The sequence below is a fragment of the Aquarana catesbeiana genome, linkage group LG02, assembly GCF_042186555.1.
Source record: "Aquarana catesbeiana isolate 2022-GZ linkage group LG02, ASM4218655v1, whole genome shotgun sequence".
NCBI lineage: Eukaryota > Metazoa > Chordata > Amphibia > Anura > Ranidae > Aquarana > Aquarana catesbeiana.
In genome coordinates this window covers 326800231-326816430 of record NC_133325.1, presented here as the reverse complement: position 1 = coordinate 326816430, position 16200 = coordinate 326800231, and the positions used below count along the sequence as shown (strand labels likewise).

Genomic DNA, 16200 nt, shown 5'->3' with positions numbered 1-16200 from the left:
AAAAGCTTTATGCTAATGACTTTAAAAAGTGGGCATACTTAAAAGGAAAGCTGCGTGATCATTCAGGTTCGGAATATGGTGGAAAACCCCTTTTAAATGTGCCAAAGCTTCCTAACTCTTTAGGCTACAATTATACAGACAGCTCTTTATGATATAATACATCCCTTGCAGCAAACCGGTATTTCTTTTTTTTTTCTTCTTCTTTCTTAAAGGAAGCCTAGATGAAGAGAAGACAGGTAAGCCTCTAGGTGGTGTCAGAGAGTTTACATGTATACATTAAAAGGGGGAAGAAGAAAAAAACAAAACTCTGCTCTCTCCAGGCTAAGTTTAATCACTTTTTTGCAAAGCATGTGTACTGCTCGGAGAGAGACGTAGCGAACACACTTAGGTCTGCAACATTACCTGGAAATAATAGGGACCTCAAAGGACTGGTCACAGCTTGGCACAGATGAGAACTTGGTCACAAAGACAGAGCCAGCCTGGTTGCAGAAAGGAGCTCCTATGAAAACACTGGATGGTCAGCACCCATACCTTCTTTGAAATACACTGAAGGTTTCATCTGGTAAGTCCATTTCACTAAATATATATTCTATCTGCACCGTCACCTCTGAAAAAAGTGTTTGACAAAATCAATGGAGTAATATGTCCTGCTTTTTGTAGAACTACAAGTCTCAGCTAACCTGAACGTCCCTAGTGCCGTTGAGTTAGTCTAAGATTTGTAGCGTCATAACTAGATTTGGTAGCCTCTTCTGTAGCTAAAATACCTTGACGTTTTTTCTTAATATATGGAATGTACGTTGTATAAAACTGGGATGATATCTACCATTCTACCATGATATCTACAAGCTATCATTTTGAAATGTAAAATCCACCTCCCCCCTTTTTTTTTTTATTGTTCCTTTAAAGGTTGTTGACTCTTTAATCCTCGGCTGATAATTAATTGCCTGTTTTGATTGCTGCATTCCTAATAAAGCAGCTGAATCTACAGTTTAGTTTCCTATCCAGGCGAGGCGGTACTCATCATCAGCTCTTTGGCTGAGGTTGAATGAATGTGGGGAATTACAGCCTGCGAATACAAGCCCTCAAGCACTTTCTACAATGTAACTGCAGCTACTGTGTATATAGGCAATTTGTGTGTACTCTGGGCATAAAGATAAGGCCCTTGTCTGATCCCCCTTTTATAAACAAAAATACCGCTTAAATAAATAGATAGCACACATCTGATCTTACTTCTATATCCGTATAGGCTCCATAAATATGGCAAAGCAGGTGAACCTTTATCTACATGTTGACATTAGTATATACTGTAGATAAAAAGTCAGCAACTATAGCAGGGCTTTTAGATGGTGCATGTGTATGGATTATTTCTGGAGAATAAGGATCTTGTTTAGTGTCACCTCAACTATTTCAATATATGCGGTGCTGGAAACGCAGCGAATCCTGAGCGTTTCCCACACTGGATTTAAATCGCACTCAATTCATGTAATCTGCCACCAGCATCAATGTTAAATTAATGGCACCCCAAAACAGGTCCCAAAACGCAGCAAAAACTGTTTTGTTAAAACCCATGCGACCCGATTCCAGTGCGGTTAAAAAAAAGGATGCCTGCACCTTTTTACGTGCAATGTGAATTGAGCCATACAAAATAAATGGGCTGAAATTGCACTGCAAAGAATCGAGTCCGAATCACATGCGGTGTCCCATACCGCACAAGTGTGAACCCAGGTTAAGGTTTTGTAGTTGTAAGAGGAAATTCACAGTTTATTGAATCTTTTTACTGCTTAAGCTGGCCATACATTATAAAATTTTCTTGCTTGATTTCCTGTAGATTTACCTTCAACTATGTAATGCAAGGGTCTGCCTGATTGCATACAAATTGAAAGTTTTTAGCTTGGACCTCATATTATATGGTTTTGGTAAATCTGTACAAGAAACTTGTATAATGTATGGGCAGCCTTAAGCAGCTCATAGATTTTGCAATTTCTTTCCTTCCACCATGGGTAGTCAGTGTTAATGAGGGAATCCCTCCCGCGGCACTATTGTGTTCTGCTGGTGAGAAGCTTTCCTTGCTGGCATAACACAATGATCACTGTTGGCAGCTGTAACCGCCGGAAGTGTTTGCATGAAAAAATCCATCAGGCTGGTTGTACTGAAGTCGATCGATGGATCAACTTCAGTACAACCAGCCTGCCCATAGATAGGTCAAATCCCAGCTGGTGCCTGCTGAACTGGCCGAGATTCGATCCATCTATGGCCAGCTTTAGCAATTGATCTATTGGTGCATTGGGATGTTTAATACAAGAACTAGCCACTAATTTGTGTGTAAGCTCATCAATTTGCTGACCAAAAACATATCAAATTATCATACAAAACCTTTGCAAAATCACCTGGATAATACAAATGCATAACTGCTTTCAAAAATACTTTATGCACTACAATCACTAAGGAAGAAGACATTTTTTGCAATGGTTAATTGTTAAAAAGTTTTGCACGTTTTTTTACAAAGACTACTGCATTGAAAAATTGTATTGAATCTACCTGCAAGTATCATTGTGCCATGTGCCTGGGAGACAAACCGTCACCATGTCATAATACTGGGGTAGGGCTATAATCTAATAGAATGTGGGGAAACTAATAATGTTGGCTCCGAAAAATGCTTATTAAACTTCCATCATGGGTCCCTACCTACAAAATGTAACCTCCATTCAAAAAAAAGAAAGAAAAGAAGATGTGAAATTATTCTTTATGTCTGAATCCAAGAACACAAAAAATTTAATCATTTCCCTTTACCTTGTGATCTTGATAGTAAAGCACTTCCTGTCCAAGGGTGACAACACTCACCGTACTGTATTCATGGAGAGACAGTGTTGTCACCTTAGAGTAAGAAGTGTATTAGGACTGCAGAAAACCTTCTACACCTCACTTCCCTATAACATAGCGGATAGGTATTCTGGGATAGGTGTTCTGTAATTCCAACATTATTCAAATTAATAGGTATTTCGTGCACTTATTGACCAGATATAACAAAACACTACTAAGGGTATACAGGCATACCCATAACAGCTCTAAATGGAGAAAATATGAGAAGTTAATTGATATACAGTACTTTAAACATATTCATGTATTAGCTGCACAATAACAAGATATATGTCTTTATAGATATTTTAATTGCAATCACCTATACCTACCAGTCATAGAATATTTGTGGCCATGCGTCACAAAAATTGTATTTTAATGCACAACTTAAGCCCCTTTCACAGAGAACGGAATCCGCTTCGATCAGCCGGAGATCTGTGAGCAGATCCCTTGCTGATCAGAGCAGACGTATGTCACATCTGTGCCCACTCAGTTTACGCAGACTCTGGCAGACCCCACTGAGCTTTATGGGTGGCGGGGTGTAAACGGACCCTGCCGACCTTTTCCAAACCTGATCAGACTCAAAGGTAGGCAGATGTAAACAGGCACAAGTCCATTTCCATCCGCCTATGGACCTTCCGATCATGTCTGCCTGAAAAACTGATAGGTGTATCTGATCAGAAAACCTGTGTGAAAGAGGCCTTATGGCCCGTACACACGATGCAAAAATTGGACGAAAAATTTGCTTTCAATGCGATCATATGATAATCGGATCGTTAGTACAGAGCTTTTTGAGAGCAGATCATGACAATTCATCCGATATTATTTGATCGGACAAGCACGGAAATTTTCCTCGTACGATACCAGATCGTACGATTTTCGTTTAGTCAGTACAGTTGTCATCCAAAAATACAATACAAATACATTACAACACATGTGATCACTTCCAATTTTTGTTTCTGTCGTACGAGAATTTTCGTGACTTTAGTAACCAATTCAATTTCTACTTGCGACTGTTAAGCGAAAAAAGTCATACAATATTCAGATCCTGTGTACGGCCATTAGTTGTCTTAGAAAGTGAATCCTAAGTGAAGTTTATGTTGCTTTTGTGTCTGGTGTAATGTTCACTAGTGTTATTTATTGAGGTCTGTGGTTAAGCCTGTTGGTGTTTTACGTCTGGTATATGATTCACAAACATTTTCTTATCAAGCTTGCCAGAACACAGTGCTGAAGTCAAGATAAAAAGGAAAGCAGAAAGCAAAAAGTCCACAATGACATCATATTTCTTGGCAAGTTGCATAAACTACCTCCTTTCAGAGCAGTGTGTCCATGATAAGTAAACAGAGATAAAACAGAAAAAATATTAGGATTGCCATTCGGAGTCTGGTTTTACACTATATCACATTGTAGATTCTTAGGGTGAGTTGTGACAGTTTTGCATTACTGCACTGCTGTCCATGTCAGTCCTTAAATGGCCTAAAAAATAGATGAATCATCAGACTGTATTTGCAATAGTAGCAATTGCAGGCCATCAGACATGCATGGGAAATGACTGTTTTAGGTGTAGGCTTTAGGCATTAAAGTTCAGCTTCAGGGAACCTAAAAAGTCTCCCTTGCAGTGGGGCTGCACTTGCACCGCAAGGGTTAACTGCTTGTTTAGTCTGGGGCAGGGGTCTCAAACTTTTTTAACTAAAGGCCAGTTTACTGTCCTTCAGACTTTAGGGGGGCGTATGGTGGTCAGTGGGAATAAAAAAATACATAGCGCTTGTAATCAGTAGGAGGAGAAGTTGCATCCCATAATGGGTATTAGTAATAGGAATAATGCCTTATCGCTGGGTGTCAGTGGGAGCAATAATGCCCCATCGTTGGTGTCAGTGGTAGGAATAATGCCCCATCGTCAGTATCAGTGGGAGGAAGAGTGTCCCATTGTTGGTATCAGTGGAAGGAATAGTGCCCCATCGTCGGTATTATTGAGAGGAAGAGTATCCCATTGTTGGTTTCAGTGGGAGGAATAGTGCCCCATCATTGGTGTCAGTGGGAGGAATAGTGCCTCATTATTTTTATCAATGAAAGGAATAGTGCCCCATCGTCGGTATCAGTGGGAGCTTTATTGCCCCATTGTTGGTGTCAGTGGGAGGAATAGTGCCCCATCATTGGTGTCAGTGGAAGGAATAGTGCCCCCTCATTGGTGTCAGTGGAGGGAATAGTGCCCCATTATTGGTGTCAGTGAAAGGAATAGTGCCCCATCATTGGTGTCAGTGGAAGGAATAGTGCCCCACCGGTGTCAGTGGGGAAAAAAGTGCTTCATACCTATAGGAGGAATTCCCAAGGGCCCGAGAAAGTGGTCTGGAGACCATTGGTCTAGGACAGTGGTTCTCAACCTTTCTAGTGCCGTGACCCCTTGATAAAATTTCCCAAGTTGTGGGGACCCCTAACAGTAAAATTATTTTCTTGGTCGCGTTTGCTGGCACAGTGGCAGCGTTTGCTGGCACAGTGGCGACAATTGTAGGGCACAGTGGTGACAATTGATGGGCACAGTGGCTGCACAGTGGCAACGTTTGCTGGCACAGTGGCGACAATTGATGGTCACAGTGGCTGCGTTTGGCACAGTGGCAACAATTAAAGAGCATAGTGGCTGCATTTGATGGCACAGGTGGCGAAGTTTGCTGGCACAGTGGCGACAATTGATGGGCACAGTGGCTGCGTTTGGCACAGTGGCAACAATTAAAGGGCACAGTGACTGTGTCTGATGGCACAATGGCTGTGTTTGATGGCACAGTGGCGACGTTTGCTGGCACAGTGGCGACAATTGATGGGCACAGTGGCTGCGTTTGGTACAGTGGCAACAATTAAAGGGCACAGTGGCTGCGTTTGATGTCACAGTGGCGGCGTTTGCTGGCACAGTGGCGACAATTGTTGGGCACAGTGGCTGTGTTTGATAGCACAGTGGCGACAATTGATGGGCACAGTGGCGTCGATTGCTGGCACAGTGGCGACAATTGATGGACACAGTTCCTGCTTTTGATGGCACAGCGTCAGCGTTTGCTGGCACAGTGGCGGCAATTGATGGGCACAGTGGCTGCATCTGATGGCACAGTTGCGGCGTTTTAATGTTTTTTTTTTTTTCTGATTTTTTTCAGTTTGTTTGCGCCCCCACCACTGATTTATATATAAACGTCCTGGTTGGTTCCTCAAAAGTGGTTATTCCGTGCCAGTGCTAGATATACAAAGTGTATAGCACCCAAACATGTATCTAGTACTGGCACAGAATAACCACTTTTGAGGAACCAACTGGGACGTTTATATATATATAAATGTTAAGTACCATAATTAAAAAAATGTTGTCTTGTCAGCTTTTCCTGTGTGTCTGACTTACCAAAAGTCACAGGTGCTCTTCTTCTTCAGCAAGTGATGTTTCGTTGCCTCCCTCTTGGTACACTTGTCCGCAGCAAGCGGACTTCGGTGGGTGTAAAAAGATGTCCGCTTGCCGACTTCTAATGCCCCGTATACACGGTCGGACTTTGTTCGGACATTCCAACAACAAAATCCTAGGATTTTTTCCGACAGATGTTGGCTCAAACTTGTCCTGCATACACACGGTCACACAAAGTTGTCGGAAAATCCGATCGTTCTAAATGCGGTGACGTAAAACACGTACGTCGGGACTATAAACGGGGCAGTGGCCAATAGCTTTCATCTCTTTATTTATTCTGAGCATGCGTGGCGCTTTGTCCGTCGGATTTGTGCACACACGATCGGAATTTCCGACAACGGATTTTGTTGTCAGAAAATTTTATATCCTGCTCTCAAACTTTGTGTGTCGGAAAATCCGATGGAAAATGTGTGATGGAGCCTACACACGGTCGGAATTTCCGACAACAAGGTCTTATCACACATTTTCCATTGGAAAATCCGACCGTGTGTATGGGGCATAAGTCTAAGCCTTACTGCGGATGAGAGTACCAAGATGGCGGCAACGGCGTCAATGTCTGATGCTATTATAGTACTAATTCAGAAAGAGGGGAAAGATCAATTAGATACATCGTCATACAGATCAATTTCGTTGCTGGGTACGGATGTCAAGATTTTGGCAAAAATCCTGGCAGCCAGGCTGAACAAATGTATATCTACCTTGATCCACCCGGATCAATCTGGGTTTATGCAGAACAGGTCTACCAGTAAAAATATAAGAAGGACTTATTTGAATCTCCAGACCCTGGTAGAGAATGAAGGTTCCAGGGCTGTCTTGTCCTTGGATATTGCCAAGGCATTCGACACTCTGGAATGGGGCTATTTATAGTGGGTACTGGGAAAATTTGAGTTCAGCCCCCTGTTCATTAAGTGGCTTAAAATATTATATCAGCTCCCCAGCGCTAGATTAAGAATAAACAACGCATATTCGGAACGGATCTCCCTTGAGAGGGGAACTAGGCAGGGGTGTCCACTATCGCCCCTGCTGTTCGCCCTAGCAATGGAGCCTTTGCGGAGGTAGTAAGAAACTCACCCGGTCTGCAGGGTTATAAAAGAAAAGGGGGTGAGGAAAGAATAGCGTTATATGCCGACGACGTTCTATTATTTTTGGGTGACATGGGGCCATCACTAGTAAAGGCAATGCAGTTGGTGGAAGGGTTTGGGAGGGTATCGGGGTTAATAGTCATCTTGGAGAAATCTACACTTCTCCCGGTTGACTCGACTATTGGCTCTCTCCCTCAGGGGATACCCTGTTTTAGGGTGGTGGAGAAGTTCAAGTATTTGGGTATAGTTTTAGCTAACAACCCAACACATTATATTAGAGACAATCTAGCTCCGCTACTAGAAAAATTTAAAAGGAAGAAAGACATCTGGTGTCGGCTCCCCCTGTCTGTAGCAGGCCGTGTAAATTTGATTAAGATGATTTGGATGCCACAATTAATGTATATACTACATAACTCACCGGTTTGGATTGGGAGGGACTGGTTTGTAAAAATAAATTCTCTCTTTCGCTAATTTCGTTAATATGGAGGAAGGGTCAGGCCAGGATTAGCCTTCAAACCCTGCAGCGCCTTACCAGGGAGGGGGGATTGGCGGTTCCTCATCCATATAGGTACTTCTTGGCGGCCCAGTTGCAACATCTGGGGGGGTGCGAACGTGGGGGAGAGGTGAATACCAGTGTAAAAATCATGTTATCAGGTAAACCGCACAAATCCTTAGCAGGGGCACTGGAAGCCGGGTCTTTAAGATGCGCACTTGCAACATATAAATTGGTTACAAAAGTCTGGCAGTTAGTGAAGATTGAGATGGGATACAGGGGTCTTACGGAGTTTTCACCTATATGGCAGAATGGGCAGTTGCAAGAACTACAATCTATAGGAACAAACAGGCTGTGGGAAAGGTCGGGTATAAATAGGCTGGCTCAAATATTTGATGGCAATATCTTAAAGTCTTTTACGGACCTGAGACGGGAGTTTGGAATTCCAAAAGAAACATTTTATTGTTATCTCCAGATTAGGCATGCATTAGATAAACAATTTAAGACTAAGGCGTTGGAATGGTGTAGTGCATCGCTGCTTAACAAGATGGTATGGATATCTAGCCTTAAGGGCCTAATATTAGGAATTTATGATCAATTAATGGCCAGGGCGACGAGATTGGTTCCACTTTCGCGCGCAAGGGAGGGGTGGGAGGCCGATGTGGGGGAGCTGAGGGACGATCAGTGGGAGAGAATCTTGGAGCTTGGTCCACTGGTGTCCCTCTCTCCATCGCAGCGGGCTTCGCACCTCTTGTTGGTGCACAGAGCCTACTACACCCCCAAGAGGCTGTACAGATTCGGTCGAAGATCAGACGATAAATGCCCCAGATGTCTAGAGACAGGCGATCTTATACATATATTGTGGAGATGCCCGAAACTAGTCAGGTATTGGACTTAGATCCTAAACATTATAGAAGCTAGGTTTGGGATAAGACTGGAATATGAGGCTAAGTCCTGTGTGCTGGGGCTAATTAGTAAGAATATAGGGGACGGGCACATAGACATAGCAATTGTACGATGTTTATACCAGGCAAGGAAACTGATCACGAAAGCATGGTTATCAGCGGTGCCCCCTACGCCTGAAGAATGGGTCAGTACAATGAACTCAGTAGTAAGAACAGAAAGGACAATCTATACTAGAAGGGGAAGTTACAGGAAGTTCATAATGATATGGGGGTTATGGTGCCAGGGAATGAGCAATGAAATATGAAACCTTATTGAGGGTAGGAATATAAGAACGAGGGAATAGACGCATGTGGATATAAGCATTAAGTACAGATTTTCTAATTGGGTAACAAGATTTGCCAAGCTCAAGATATGGCTAGTTTAATAGAAACAACTGTTTGGGGCGGAGGGTGGGTAATAGGGTGATAGGGGTGGGGGGTGGGAAGGGGGGTGGGGGGGTAAAGTATAAAGCATGGTTAAGATAATATGCCTATGATGAGTCCGGCTGAGTTATGGGGTATTAAATGTTATAAAGGGGTGTTTTTTATACTGTTTATGATGAATAATGTACAACCTGAAAAACTAATAAAAAGGATTTGATTAAAAAAAAAAAAGATGGCGGCAACGGAACGTAACTTCCGCGCAGTCCCTCCTCTCCAGGAAGTGACATCTCGCTGGCCGAGACGGACGGACTCCGGCAGTAACTTCGGGTCCATCTCGGCCAGCATCTCGGCCAGCATTCGCGGCCCCCTGGAGAATGGGCAATCGACCCCCCAGGGGGTCGCAACCCCCAAGTTGAGAACCACTGGTCTAGGGGAACAGTAAAAGCAATTTTACATACCTTATCCTCTGCATCCCTGGCAGATGGCACTCCCCCCATGCTCCAGCAGTGGACTGTCGTTCGGCATCCTCATATCCCATGCAGGATCCCTCCAGAGTGTGTACTTATCTTAATTAAGAGTATTAAGTGTCATTTCTGTCTGCTGCTTCGTTCCTCTGCTATCAGCATGAATCACTTCTAACAAGTTTTCCTGACACCAAGAGAAAAATGGTGACAGGGGAGGGATCTCCTGCTAATTGACAGCTTCAGCTGTGTTCCTGTGTGAAGGGGGTGTGTCCCTTCCCTCCAATCAGCTCTCAGAGCTCTCCTCACTGAGCTCTGCAGAGTGTAACATCAGCTCTCCACCCCCTTTTTTCTGACAGCTCAGACAAGCTTTTTTTAAATTCTGGACTTTGGATGTGGAGAAGAGAAGACTACAGATAAACAGGTACAAATTGTGTAGGATGTGTTTCATCTTTGTGTATCACCTGAGGCCAGTCACTTCACTGGGTATGTGAGGGTTTACGACCATTTTAACTTTTGTACTGCTGTATCTGTGTTCAAAAGACTTGTCTTCATAATGTACTAAAGTAGCCTTTGTCAACTTTTTTTTTTAACTTGAAGGAACCTTTGAAATAACTTACTGGTCTCAGAGAACACTTGTTGATAATTACTGTACGTACAGCTCTTTGTACATTAGTGCGTTTGTCAGTGGGAATAGAATTTCTTGACATCTGGCATAAATATTTATCCATGGATTTTGGGCTGTTTATGTTGCAGATGGTTTTTCAAGGAACCCCGCATTACTTTTGTTATCTTTTGTTTGCACTTTGTTATACATGTATTTGATTTTGTTATGTGATGAAGTGGTATATTTGGTGTACTTTTTATAGCAGCATGAATAAATGGTTTCTGGAGGTTATCCACCTATGTTTTAAAGTGTTAGATTATGTATCACTGACAGGAAATAAATACAGCATATGAATCCGTTTACTTATACTTTGCATCATACAAAATGGAAAGACTTCTAATTCCTTTGAATTTCTTCAGATATTAATCAGGTTTTTTTTTTTTTTTTTTTACTATTGCACATCCATGACTGGTAATGCTATCCATCTGACATTGTTTTAGAGTGAAGGAGTGAATAATAGTCCCTTCTTGTGTTTACCAGAGAGTCCTGAAAAGGATAATGAAACGCCAAAAACATAAATGTAATACACTGTGGCTTACCAGTCTTTAGATGTGCCAGTTGCATTAGCTTTCTTTTTCAGGCAAACAACAATTTCAGCAAGAACAGAAAATACCTGTTGATCTTGCCAGAAATGCAGGATCCTTTTCAGCTCTATGGAGATGAACAAAGGCAGACATGTTTGAAGTCCAGTCTTGGTGACAACATGGCTCCCTCCATAGGTACAGTGGAAGAGTGAATGTAGCTACTCAAGGATAGGAAGTCTGTTATTTACAGAATTATCAAGTGAAAATACTGAAAAACCTCACTTAACCCCTTTCGGACTGCCAACCCTACATATACTGTGGCAGGGCGGCCCAGCTGTGCAAAATCACGTACCTGTATGTGATTTTGTGCCTGCGGTGTATGGGGGCGTGCGCTTGCCGCCAGAGCGTAGCTCCCGGTGATCGGACACAGCAGGAGCCAATCAGCTGGTCCGGCAGCCACGATGGCCGCCCCGACTCGCCGATCATTCACAGGAGACACGGAGCAGTAGTGTGGTCATGCAAACAAGGCACACCACTGATCTGTCAGTCAGGTAAAGAGAGATCTTCTGTTTCAGCTGAGCTGAAACACGAACTCTCTGTTTTCCTCCAGTGTAGCACTCCTCCCCCCACAGTTAGAAAGCACCTCCCTAGGACACACTTAACCCCTTGATTGCCCCTGGTGTTAACCCTTTCCTTGCCAATGTCATTTATACAGGGATCATTGCATTTTTTAACACTGATCACTGTATTGGGAAAAAAGACAATGAAAAAATGTCTAAGTCACTGTCTTAAGGGGGAAGATACACAGAGGGAAAGGGTGTAATATGTAAAAATATGCTCTGAGTGATACTCACAACCGCCATATGGAGATGCAATCTTGAGAGCTGAAGACCCCCCTAAGGGTATCTATCTTGTCCGGGAGCTGTGGCAGAGTATGGCACAATCAAGCCTGCCAACATGGCCCCACAACCTGAGGAGAACTATCCAAACACCGGTGGCTTATCTGCACCAATAACGAATGGTGGCTAACTAAAATCTTGAGTGGTTTCTAGAATTATAAGTATAAATATATATATATATATTAAGTTTTCGAAATAGACAGAATCTGTGCTTGAATGAGAACAGAATAGTATAGTTGGATCAATGTAGCTGTCTTTGTTACCTGATATTGGGCTTGAAGCAACCAGGATGTGCATTCAATGGAAGCCAACCAAACAATAAAAGTTGAGCCAGCAGTGTGGACAGAGCACCCCAGGTGGGGCCAATATAGGGGCTTGCATGTCCAACCCCGCCTAACGCCGGAGGAGGGAGGGAGTGGCGCCGTTGCCAGGGTGACGACGTCACTAGGCATAGGCGTCAGGGATCCCCCTCACTAGGCGCAGATGAAAGGACACTGTCAGCGTAGCGATGCTCGAAAGAGCGCGCACGCATGGCGTGTGTCACATGGTGTCGATGCATAGCGCGGAAGTATCCCCCCGCTCCAAATAGGGAGAGGGGAGATCCCGCGGTATGCATCGCAGCTTCCGGACATGTGAGTGAGCCGACTGGCTCACAAATCCAGATCAAAAAAGCATCAACAATGCAGTATGAGTGAGCCAAAGGGTGGTAGATGGAATAAAAAATGGAAAAGGCCCATGGGTGTCTATTCCCCAAAGGAGATATAAAGTAGGTCTAGACAGGAAACAGAGAAAATGCCTTTTAACTGGCATAGAGTAGCCAGCTGGAGCTTGACAACATAAGTGAACTGGTAACCGCTCTAAAAACATACACCACATGAGGACCACATGTCTCCATCCCTAATTGCAATAGCAGGGAAAAAAAAGGGAGAATGTGACTTTAAATGAGGTGGATCCCTCCATCCCGGTTTCAAATGAAAAAAAGAAGGAGAAAATGGTGGGACTTTCAGTGAGACATGCAGTCAACATTGGTGGGTGTAGAAGGCGGTATATTTAATGTAAATCATGATTAAAAATTCATACAGTGAGATACATGATAAAACAGCAAAATTCATATATATATATATATATACATATAGGAACATGATTTACAGTTATATAGTTTAGAAATAAACTGCAGGTTTACCATTTCTGCCACTACAAATGCACACACAATGCAGGGAGATGGCCAGAGACTTAAAGTGCATTAGTGTTCCACGCAGGAGAACTGGGCCAACAAAACCAACAATATATATATATATATATATATATATATATATCTACATGTATCTATATGTATCTACTATTACTGAATTAATATCAAATAAAATATTAGCTTGAATATCTTTATTGGACACAGGATAAAAATTCCATGTATTGATTCAGTGCTTATGCATCTCAGTTCAACAGAGCCTTATTCATAGCCTATAATTTAGGCCCAGTTGGACTGAAAGGCGTAAGTGCTATGGCAATATTTGGATTTTTTATCCTGTGTCCAATTAAGATTTTCAAGCTATCCCAGGATTGAGTGCCATTTTCAATTGTACAGTTACTATTACAGCAGACGGGAGCTTAAACCACAGGCACTGATTACTCTCATCGTCATTATGGCCTACCTGGGTTAATTGTGGTGATTTTCTTTTGTTATATCTTTCACTAAGCATTTTCTCCTGCTACTCACTATTCAGGAGAGTAGTATGTAAGAAGCAGCAGTAACCTAACTGCAGATGTGCTTCTCCTTTTTTACTTTATAGCAATTTACTATTAAATTTTCTGTGAAATAAGCAAACAAATGTCCAAGTTTTTTTTTTTTTTTTTTTTTTTTTCAGGTGCTCTATAATTTTTATAGGACTGCAATTCTAAAATTTTAACAAAAAGACAGCTTTTATGCAGAATCGTTCATTAAAAAAGGTTCGATATTGCAATATGCCCTGAACATATCAGGCTTTCTGAACTTGTGTGAAGCTAAGTGAAGTTCACCTGTGTTCGCTTGATACATCCAATTATGTGAGTTGATTGGCTGTCTGAAGTAAACATAGGTCCACTACATTTCACTTCATTGCATTCTACCTAGCTTCACACTTAGTAAATCAGGTCCGCCGCTGTGTTCTTTAGTAGGCCAGCAGTGTTAGTTAGAAACAGATTTATAGACATGGTTTGATATTGGTGCAGAGACCTGCTAGGAACATGGAAATAAAAGAACAATCAAATGAATATTAAAATTCAATAGAGAATAGTAAATGGAAACAGATTTCTAGCATATACAAGAAAACAACAGATGATGGTGACAGATATAGAAAGGAAGAAACAACAAAATAAGCAGTGACAGTTGGTAAAAAGAAATGTGAACAGTGTGGGCACAAGATGCTACACAAATAGCTACGTTTCAAATATAAAAAGTACAATGCAAATACATTTCTTTGTAGAGAAATTTCAAAGAGTCAATTGCTTTCGGGTTTGTGATACTAATTAATGATTGTACTGTCATCTAAAATACAAAATAATAGTTCAGAACGTTCATCGTCAAAAGTAGAATAGTTTACTATTAGCGAAAGGCTCATGAGCTTTTAGTTAAACGGAGTCTTGACTGATGGAAACATGGCTCATTAGAGTGGTTCATAACAATAATACAGATAAGCTTGAAGTAGTTCAGATGTGATTTGCTGCTATGGGGGTTGTGTCTTAAGGGGTTGTGTCTGAACTCCAGTCAAGGCGTGTAGCCTCTACTGACCTGAAGACCTTTATCCCTCATAAGGGTTGACCACCCACTGGCGATCACAGCTTTATTGGTGGTTTGATCTTGCCAGCAGGTAAAGTTTATTTAATGGTCTAGGACAGTGATGGCGAACCTTGGCACCCCTGATGTTTTGGAACTACATTTCCCATGTTGCTCATGCACTCTGCAGTGTAGTTGAGCATCATGGGAAATGTAGTTCCAAAACATCTGGAGTGCCAAGGTTCACCATCACTGGTCTAGGCCTTCAGTCAGGTTTTTGGGCTAGTCTAACGCATGTCCAGCACTCATGGTAAGGATAGGCTTTCTGGACCATTGGCGTTTACTGATTAGTGTTCTCTTAGTATAACTGTGGCTGGCACTGGTTTTGTTGTTATGCTGTAAATTAGTAAAGCTGGGGCCTTGCTGTTTTACAACTTAACCTGCCATCTTTGGGCAAAGTTAGATATTATGCTTGGCTATGGCTTTAGGTTTGTGCTTCTCATCAATCATGGAGTCTGGAGAATGCCAAGTCTAGAGAGGTCCCAGTCGCATGTAGTCACTGGTCAGACAGAATAATAATCCTCATTATAAAAAAAGCTCTAGGGCAGGCATGCAGCACTCTCCTGTCTGTAAGTCTGTTATTTTTTAATTTCCTTTAACAGACAAAGTTGTCCTACAAAAATGTCCATGCTTACAATGGTCAGCTTTTTTCATTTAGTGTAAACCTTTATCCCAAAAGGAAAAATAAACTTTATTTGGAACTGCTTTAAAAGTGTTAGATGGAGTTAGGCTGTAATTATGTAAAATTAAATCTAACACTACCCCCTTTATAGGTTGACAGTGCTGCTGTCCAAGAGTGCTGCTGATGTTGGTCCATACATACAGTGCAGGAGTGAGCTTGGCCACAAAGAGGTGTGTTACTGGGTGATTACCAGGTGAAAGTAAAAAAAAATTAAAAATCCCTAAATAAAACAAATACTAATACTAAATCTAAGGATTGGTAAGCTATGATTTAATACATTTATGGTTTTGAGTTTAGATACACTTTAAGAATTGAAACTGAATGAGGAGGCCCAAGTTACACTTAAGTTGATAAATACTACATTTCACAAATTAATTTTGCAGCTTCACATTTGTTTTATGTAACCTTTCTAGGAGATAAATATTGTAAGTTGTAGTGAGTACTTTAAGGATTCATTTACTCTAGCAGCTCCTAAACTTGAGTTTAGGAGCTTTGGTGTTTTTGCCAAAGCTCCTAAACTCAACTCCATAAAAGCCTATGGGGTTTATTTACAGTAATAAAGCCGTAGCATGCAAAATCAGGCTCACTTTTGCAAAGAAACCAATCAGTTTCAAGGATTTATTGCCAAAGCTTAATTGAACAAGCTGAGGTTAAAAGCTGATTGGCTACCATGCACAGCTGCACCAGATTCTGAGTGCTCCAGTTTTAGTAAATCTACCCCTATGTGTCAATGTACACATAGGCTTTTAGCAGAGTTTAGGAGCTGTGGCAGCTAGGTGAGGTTCAACCTCCCTCAATTTTCCTCTCCTGAACGCAGAAGATTCGTGTTTAGAGAATAGGAATGTTTTGACTTCCGGCCCCGGGAAAATGCAAAACGTGGCAGAACCGCTGCAAAATCGCACCATGGCCGCGGTAAATGACGGCAAAGTGTACATGAAGTCTAATGTTGATTACCATAGTGCT

General features: G+C 42.0%; 1 protein-coding gene across 2 annotated transcripts in view; it reads left to right on the top strand.

The window, feature by feature from the left end:
* Positions 1 to 227: 227 nt before the first annotated feature.
* Positions 228 to 16200, top strand: part of EDAR (ectodysplasin A receptor) — a 182205-nt gene continuing 166232 nt past the window's right edge. Inside the window, exon 1 of one of the 2 annotated variants that reach the window (XM_073614815.1) lies at positions 228 to 562. The gene's annotated coding sequence lies outside the window, so the exon portion shown is untranslated. The remainder of the gene's footprint in view (positions 563 to 16200) is intronic. The other variant, XM_073614814.1, reaches the window with a different exon arrangement.